The sequence below is a fragment of the Rhinolophus sinicus genome, chromosome 5, assembly GCF_057876585.1.
Source record: "Rhinolophus sinicus isolate RSI-liver-muscle chromosome 5, RSI-T2T, whole genome shotgun sequence".
Taxonomy (NCBI): Eukaryota; Metazoa; Chordata; class Mammalia; order Chiroptera; family Rhinolophidae; genus Rhinolophus; species Rhinolophus sinicus.
In genome coordinates, this window is record NC_142505.1 from 53,467,646 (window position 1) to 53,476,790 (window position 9,145).

Here is a 9,145-nt window from a genome sequence, read left to right on the forward strand (position 1 = left end):
TCCGTGGTCACCAGAGTCAGGTGTGTCCCTGGTGTAGGTTGTGTGTGCCCTCCTGCTGTAGCTGTGCCTTGGTTGCTGTTTGCACATCAATTGGAAGGATTGACCCTCAGGTTGATTGGTTGTGAGGACTGCCCGTGACTACAGTGGAGGAGCTGCTGTGCAGGGGCTGACCCTATGGAGCAGGATTTGCTTTAGCAAGACTCTGGTGCCTGCTCAGTCTGCCCTTTGGGTGTATCATCTACAGAGGCAGCTGGGTGGTACTCCAGCTCAGTCTAAAGCCAGCCACCAGGTGTGCTGGTGCTAGGGCCTCCTGGGAGGGAGGGGCCCTGCTTTAGGTCACGTTCAGCTGCAGCGTTTTCCATGCGTGGGGCTACCTGGAGTGAGCCATAAAGCAATCTGCAGATGGCCGTTACCCCTGCTGGGCTTGGAGGTGCCTGCGAGGTGCCACTGAGATAGCCCTCCTGATTTTTAACCACCACACTTGCGTGTGGGAGCAGCCTGTTCTGTGGCTCCGCTCCTCCTACCAGTCTTGATGTAGCATCTTCTATCCTTAGTTGTAGGACTTCTGTTCACCTTGACTTTAGGCAATTCTCAATGATGGTTGTTCTGTAGTTTAGTTGTAATTTTCATGTGGTCATGAGAGGAGGCAAGCACAGCGTTTACCTACTCTGCCATCTTGACTGGTATCAAGAATTACTTTCCTAATGTGAGATAAATATTTTTCCTTATTTTTTCTTCCAATCAAAAACCTCTTAATATTTATACCGTCTTTGAAGTGATACTTAAGATTTGGAATGCTAGAACTGGAAGGGAGTTGAGGGGCATAGAGTCCAACACCCTCATTTTACAAATAAGGAAAATTTGATCAACTGATTTGCCCAAAGTCACATACTTATATGGCATGCTCAGAACTAAAACCCAGATATCCTGATTCCCAGGAAATAAGACTTTCCTTCTAGTCTTATAAAGGGGTAATTGCTTTCATCATTTGAAATCAAATACGTCTAAATACTGCTGGGTTCAGTCTCATCCCAAAATGGATGTTTAATTATCTAGGGCATCATCAGTAATTCTGCCAAATAGTTAACACACTACTCAGTGGAAAACCAGTTCAAATTTAAGTCAGAGCCATTGACATGGTTTTTTATATTGCATGACAAGTTTCAGATATAATGAGCTCCACTCACTGGACTTCTCTCTGGCTTGCTTGGGTATTATACTCTAGAATCATTCTTACTGATATGCTCTAATAACTTGAAGGGTTATACATGACTTTTCAGAGACATGTTTTATTATAAGAATCATTCATTCAGGTTATGCATAAGCACATATCAACAGAAAGAGGAATTTGCAGTTGTGTGTGTGTGTGTGTGTGTGTGTGTGTGTGTGTGTGTGTGTTTAACTGAATCTGGAACAGTGAAGTGAGGTTTGAGATCATATTAAAGTGCAAACCTCATTTTTATGTAAACCCTCTCTGGCCTGAGGCATTTTTCTCATTACAACCCTCCCTGCTGCAGTCTCCTGCCATAAAGGGAGTTTGTGATCATGAATGGATATTTTTCAACCCATTGAAAAATATCAAAATTTAGATAGTTTATTAATGTCAAGCATTTGAACAGCTGTTTGACATGGAGGGGTGAACACAAATGCTTCCACATTCTCCTCCATCTATGGAAAGAGGCAAAGCCGTTGTGTTACCCAAGCCCTGCACTGCCATAGAATGCCGCCCCCCTCCCCAAACGCTTTGCTTTATGTGTCTGCCATATGACCTAAGTAATGCTTCTTAACCCTTTTGGGGTGCAGGGTCTGTGGAGCATCTGATGAAAGCCGTGGACTTTCTCTCTGCCCACACATATACAACCAATGTTGCTCATAATTTCAGAGGGTTTAATGGCCTACTGAAGCTCGTTGAGGGGATCCCAGTTAAGAAACCCTGGTTAGCATGCTAATTTTCTTGATCCTAGAATCCAGAATGTATAAGCTTTGGGGGAATTGTCTTTGATTTCTTATTTGAGGTTTAAATCATGTACACTGGTCAATATCTGGCAATAGTCTGCAGCAACTGAAATACATTTCTCATCAAATATTCTTTTAATGTGTACTAAGTGTATCATTCCAGGTAACCTGAAAGTACCTACGATACACTTACTCGGAAGCACACAGGCTAGTTAGGGACAAAGTCAAGCTAACACATAAAATGACTGGATGTGTTACCAGTGTTAGGATTCTTGGGTTTCACAAGATAGAAATTGAGAAACCCCAGAAAAATCTCCAGACAAATTTTATTAGGCTTATGATTGAGCACAAGGGAGGCAGCACAGAGGAGAGGAAGGTCCTTCAAACTGACTCAGGAACTATTCTGCTTGGCTGCTTTTATAAACAGGACAAAACTGACTTGCGCAAAATGGTGGGGTTTTGGTAAAAAGTGGACTTCCTTTAATGGCTATGGAGCCTGGGAACTATGTTTGAGCCTGCGCTTGGGGGCAAGATGGAGGACTGCTCATTATCTCCACCCCAGAAAGGTCATACAGCTGTCAAACCTTGATCAACTGCGCATGCGGAACAGTGGTTTCCACTTCTGTAAGGGAGTAAGTGGCTAGAAAGGAGATAGTAATCAGCTGCTTCTGCACTGTAGTGTAGGGAGTGAGGGGCTGGTGGCATTCTTGTAGTCAGCTCCTCCACCTTCCTCCTGGCCGTCCGGCATTGCTTCCACCCAGGGCCCTAGTCTCTATGCTGTGTCGGTTAATCACAAAGCAGCAAACCTCACCGTGTAGGTAGGGTTCAGACGGCAATGGGATCACTTGGGGTCAGAGTGGTAAAGTCTTTCCAGGGGATGATAGGAAATGATCTATTGCTTGAAGCACAAATAAGTTTTATGTAGGTAGAGGGAGATGTAGGGGGAGGGGAAAGCTATTTTGAGCAAGAGGGTAATGCATGAGCAAAACTGTTGGGGAGAATGTCAAAACAAGAAGCAAGAATGTGGATAATAGCAATGAGTATATATCAGTCAAATGTTTCTATTCATAGCATCCATCACCTAAGGAAAATCTTCCAAGCTGGTGCTACTATTGACATAACTGCGATGCAATGCAGTGGTTATGTAACCAATCAAACTAAACTGGCCACAGTTTGGATTTAGACATATATAACATTATTTATTGAATGCTGTTTTGTGTTCTTAGCTAAAAGATCTGTTCATTTTCACCTTTTCTCTGCAATTCTTTTCAATTTAATGTTATTTTCTAGGTGTCAGCAGCTCTTCATAGGAGACCAATAGGTTTTTCAACTTCTGCTACAATCTAGCTTGCCTTTTTTGTGCTTTTGTCCTATGGTTATTAAAAGCAAAAGTTAGATTTTTGTATATTTGTGTATGTAGACCCATGCATTTGCATATCCATACATATATGTATATGTGCAAAAATACTTGCATCTGTGAAAAGATAGAGTCTGAATATTTTATTCTAAAATGTTGGCAGGTTGCCTCTGGGGACTAGGATTGGAAGATGGTGATGGTAAGAGGGGAGCTTTATTTTACTTTATATACTTCTGTATTGTTTGAACTCCTTACAATAAGCACATATTACTTTTGTAATTAAAGGAAAAGAGAAAAAAGGAAAGAAATTGAATTTGACACACCTCCAAGTAATTTGAAGCCCTTTGAAGTTACCAAGAGAAACAATTGTGCCTCAAGGGAAATTTATTTTATCAGAATTTGTACTTTTTTAAAACCACATAATGAAGCACCTTGCCCTGGATTTTTAGGAGGTTTGCTTTGTTGAAATATGCAGATCTCTGCTAATAATTTACGTAACTGGAAGTGGTGTTTGTTAGACTGCCATCTCATCCACACACTGGCATGCACGTGAGCTTAGCTAATATTGGTTTCCCTTATGCTCTGTCTGTAAAATTTGGAATTTTGAAGCTGATGTGGTGGTTTTCTATAATCTCTCTTTTCTACTCTATGACTGGGGCTGTTACCTACCCTGTGCCCTTAGCCTCAGGGTGAGCTAAAGACCAATCACTTTGGTGTACCTGGTAGGGCGCCAGTTTTTCTTCTGCGTGCTAACCACTCTATCATATCTAGAATTAAATGTAAATTCTTGGTATGATGTGAGCTAGCCAGCCACACAGAGCCCGTTGCTCAGGATTTAGGGGGTATAGTACAAAAAGCTGAGTAGTAATTCAAGTATTAAGATCACATACACTTGGGGGAACACATTTTTTCTTGTGTGATTATGCTATACATGCTGGGGCAAAGCAGTAAGCAGATTGCATGTCTAGTCTGATGACTACTGTGTAAAACCACACATTTAATGAAAAAAGAAATGGTGAGAGTGCACAGAAACACTTCAAGATGCTGTATGAGAAAGGCAGGACTATGGATGGTGTCTAGTTTTGAAAATATTAAATTGCTTCAGCAAGTAGAAAAAGAATGGTAAGGAAAGACTTACCATATGCATTTTGGGGTGAATATGATACCTGGAAGTCATAATGCAGAGGCAGAGTGGCATAGGAGTGAGGAGCATGGTCTCTGGAGGTTGGAGTCCCGGCTCCTCCACTTATGAGCTGCATGACCTTGGGCAAGTGACTTAACCTCTCTGTGTTTGAGTTTTCTCATCTGTACAATGAAGTAGGTTACAGTGACTACCTCTTGAGCTTCATAAGAATTTTAAAGTAGCTCATATTTACACAGTATTTAAAATAGTGCCTGGTATACAGAAGGTGTGATAAAAAATAAAGTAATAAATATATGAAGCATATATTAAGCTTTTAATGTTTGCCAGACCCTGAGCTGAATGGGTTCTATATGCTCTAGTTTATTCCTTAGAACCCTGTAAGAGGCTTTATGATTGTTCCCATTTCATAGGTGAAGACAATGACACAGAGAGGATGAGTATTTATCCAAGATGGCACCAGGAGCAGAACATAAATACAGGCCATCAGATTTCAGAGCTCATTCTCTTAACTATGATCATCTGTTGGAGATGCGAAGAAAAGAATTAAAGAAATTTTGATCCCAAACCAAGCATCTAGTATAATCCCTGGCTTAAAATAGTGTAGGTACGATGGGTAAATGGTTTTCTTTGGGGATGCTGAAAAACTTGTGGAGATAGATGGTGGTGATGGTTGCCAGCACTGTACTATTGCTCTCGTTGTACTGAGCCAGTGTACTGAATGTCACCCAATTGTTCACCTTAAAATGGTCAATGTCACATTATATGTATTTTACCACAATAATAAAAAAGATTGTAGATATAAGAATAAGTAATCCCCCTGTAAAGAATATGTGTGACTGTTAGCCTTTGTTACCCACTATTGCAACCAGCTGCACTAGAACAATGGACTATCTTCTCCTTCAGGGCGATCCGTCTCTTCCTGAAACGGATTCTCTGGCTTTATTAAAAAGGCGTTTGGTGCACGTTCTGGGTATGATGAAATCTCCCTGTGGCAAGCACACAACTATCCTTCCTGCAAGTTGAGAGGCATAATTGTATTTTCTTCCCTAATAATAAAGTTCCTAGCATATTTTAAATCCTGAAGTAAGAAGGCAGAAAAGCAGAGTCCAAGAGGGATTTTGTTTTCTGTGAATAATAATTTTACAAGACTGAAGGCAATGTGACGGAGAATGAAATTAAGGGGAAATATTAAGAAACAGAAATTAAGCATAATTTGTTTTTAGTTTTTGTTTTTACTGAAATCTGTAAGGAGCCAATTGTCTAGTTGCTCGATAAGAAAAAACAATGTGTCTGAAATTCTTCATAGTTGCTTAGCACCAAAGCTTTGGAAAAACTTAATTCTTTAGTAAAGAGAGGCTAACAATTGATAACATGTTCTGGTCATGTTCATTTAATTATTAAACAGAATATAATTGTTGGCCACTTAATGAATTGATAGTAATAGAAAACAATTAAGGGTAGCCTTGCTGAGGTGGACTGTTTAAGAGCCAGTTTGTTTTATTATATTTATTATATATTAAATCTGAAACAAGTATTATCAGACAAAGTCATAAAACTTGTATCTACAACATGAATCACAAAATTACAAGGGAGCCCTCTGTACCCTGTTTCTTTTTAATTATTATTATTTTGGCTATAAAAATGAGGATGAAGGCCTCTGTTTTATTTAAAGAATTGGTCTTAGAATTTTTGTCTTGTGATAAACCAGTGTAAATGCAGTGTGCAAAAACAGGTTCTGATGTGATACCTAACATGTGACATACTTTTCGACATGCTTTTCCTAACAAAAGAAAGAGGTCAAATCAATGAAAGTGATAGTTGTGACAAACAAAAGCTTGGTCATAGAACATCCGAGGAAATTCAAAACCGGATTCTCAGTATTACCCTCCAAGCTGTATTTTATTCCTTAATAACTTAGCAGAGGAGATTCATGAGATGATGCTATCAGCATCTCATTTCTCTGGTTTCAAGGAAACGTTTTGTACTTGGGAAACATGATAATGCTTCTGTTGAATAACAATGGCAGGTTGGCTGAAGATGCCAGCTGGGCTGACGAAATCTGCCAAGGGAACATTTCACAGCCCCATGCCATGAAGATCACCAATCCATGAAGTAACGTGTGGATATACAGTAAAGTTTGGACGTACAGTCTCCCCCCGCCCCCTTATCTGTGGTTTCCCTTTCTGGGATTTCAGTTAACCATGGTCAACCTTGGTCCAAAAATATTAAATGGAAAATTCCAGAAATAAACAATACGTAATTTTAAAATTGTGTGCTGTTCTGAGTAGCATGATGAAATCTCTTGCCAACCTGTTCCATCCCACTCAGGACATGACTCATCTTTTTTCCAGCGTATCCATGCTCTATATGCTACCAGCCCTTTCTTCACTTAGTAGCTATCTTGGTTATCAGATCAACTGTTACAATATGACAGTGCTTATTTTACTGAATAATGGCTCCAAAGAGCAAGAGTAGTGATGCTGGTGATTTGGACATGCCAAAGAGAAGCTGTAAAGTGCTTCCTTTAAGTGAAAAGGTGAAAGTTCTTGACTTAATAAGGAAGGAGGAAAAAACGTATGCTGAAGTTGCTCAGATCTGTTGTAAGGACAAATCTTCTTATGAATTTGTGAAGAGGGAAAAATAAATTTGTTCTAGTTTGCTAAGAGAGCGGGAAGGAGGGAGGGGGAGAGAGAGAGAGAAAGAGCGAGAGACCAAATTCACATAACTTTTATGAAAGTATATTGTTATCATTGTTCTATTTTATTATCAGTTATTGTTAGTCTCTTACTGTGTCTAGTTTATCAATTAAACTTTATCTTAAGTGTGTATGTGTAAAAATATAGTATATATAGGGTTTGGTACTACTATTTGTGGTTTCAGGCATTCACTAGGGGTCTTGGAACATGCCCCCTGTGAATGAGGGGGAGACTGCCATATTTCATTTAAACACTTAGTATTATTTATAGTGTTTATTCTTATAAGTTTTTTTCAGGTCACTTTGCTAATTTTTGGAGTTGAGTGATAGTAAAACCAAACATTAAACAATTTTATGGAAGATTTACAATGAAGATTCTTTAGAGATTTTGATTGTTGCTGTTATTTTTAGCCTCAGTAGACTTAGAAATGTGAAAGCCTTAATTTTGTTCCATAACATTGATTTGTATTCTAAAAAGAAAGTACCCTAACACTGACATTATATAGTCAATATTGCTGTTTTGTAGCTTGAGAAAGAAAAAATGAACCTGAGCAATAAAAGGCAAAGCAAAGCTTTTTTCCTACCTGGAAAGAGGAGCTTCAGAGGGCAATTTCTTGAAAATGTCACGTGGTCTCATCCTCCACATTTACCTTTTCTGAAGTTGCCATTCATTTCAGAAGGGAAGGAGCAAAGTATATGGGGAATTGTGGCCGTTTTCCAGGCTGGGTATTGACAATTTTTAAATTATATTTCCTAGTCCTCTGATGGGAAGATGAAATGGCAGATCCAGTTGTCAAGCTACTTTGATGGTGTTGGATGCAGGTAAATAAGTGACATTTCTTTACATTTAATGAGGGAGGAATCAAGAACCTAGCCCTTCTAAAACTGGATGATGTAGACCGAAAAATAGTCCATGTTAAAAGGGTGGTTATTATTTGACTTATTCTAAAAAAAAAAAAAAAATCCAAATACATGGGGAGCAGAGTTCTTATTTGACTTACTTGGTTTCACTCATTCCCAAGTTGATAAATATTCTGCATGTGGGGTAATATGTTATGCTTTTGAAGGTTTAATTACTGCATTGTACTAAGTGTTGCAAGATGTGTTGTTTCTCAAAACTTATATTAATGTGATCTGGGTTTTAACCTGCTGGTCTGGAATAGTTACATTGGTCCAAGATGCCAATCTCTGTTGGAACCACAGTATCATATTTATGATTACTATTAGTCGTGCATTAGTGAAGCTCGGACTTGTAATTTTGATTTAAATAGCATAAGACATACCAGCAGCAGAATGTTACTGTTATCTTTTATTGTAGATATTGAGAATGGTGTTTGTTAAAAGGTGAAACATGTCACCTCTTGTCTTGCCTTCTGGTTTTATAAATATTTGGTGCAATAGACTCTGGTGATCCCCAAACATCTTGTCTGTGTTAGTGGGAATGACGTGTTGCTTATTTATGGAAAGACATGGAAGACAAATATTTTGTAAGATGGAAAAAGACAGAGGAATATGTTTTACACAAGAAAATATGATAGAACTATGTCCTGAGGCTAAGCTTGGGTGGTCTTTTCCTTGCTCTGGTATTTTGTTGTTGACAGTTTGAGGATAAGAAGTTAGAGCCTCGTTATAAAGCAGTTGTTTAATTGTCTTCTAGATGGTGAAATGTATCTGTAAGAACCTACCCTTCTGTATGCTCTAGGGACTTTATTTGTGGTCTCAGTACCTTGGACAGTTCCTCATATGGCCCTTTATGAAATAATGGTTCTCAAACTGTGATCTTAGGTCCCTTACACATACGTTATTGAGGACTCCAAAGGCTTTGTTTATGTATTTACTATATGCAAAATAGAAGTAAAAAAATAACTATGTATTTACTTATTGTTAAAATAACAATAATAAACCCATTAAGTAATAACTAAAATATCTTTATAAAAAAAGCTATGTTTTCCAAAACAGAAAGAAATTAGTGAGAAGAGTGGCATTGTTTAAT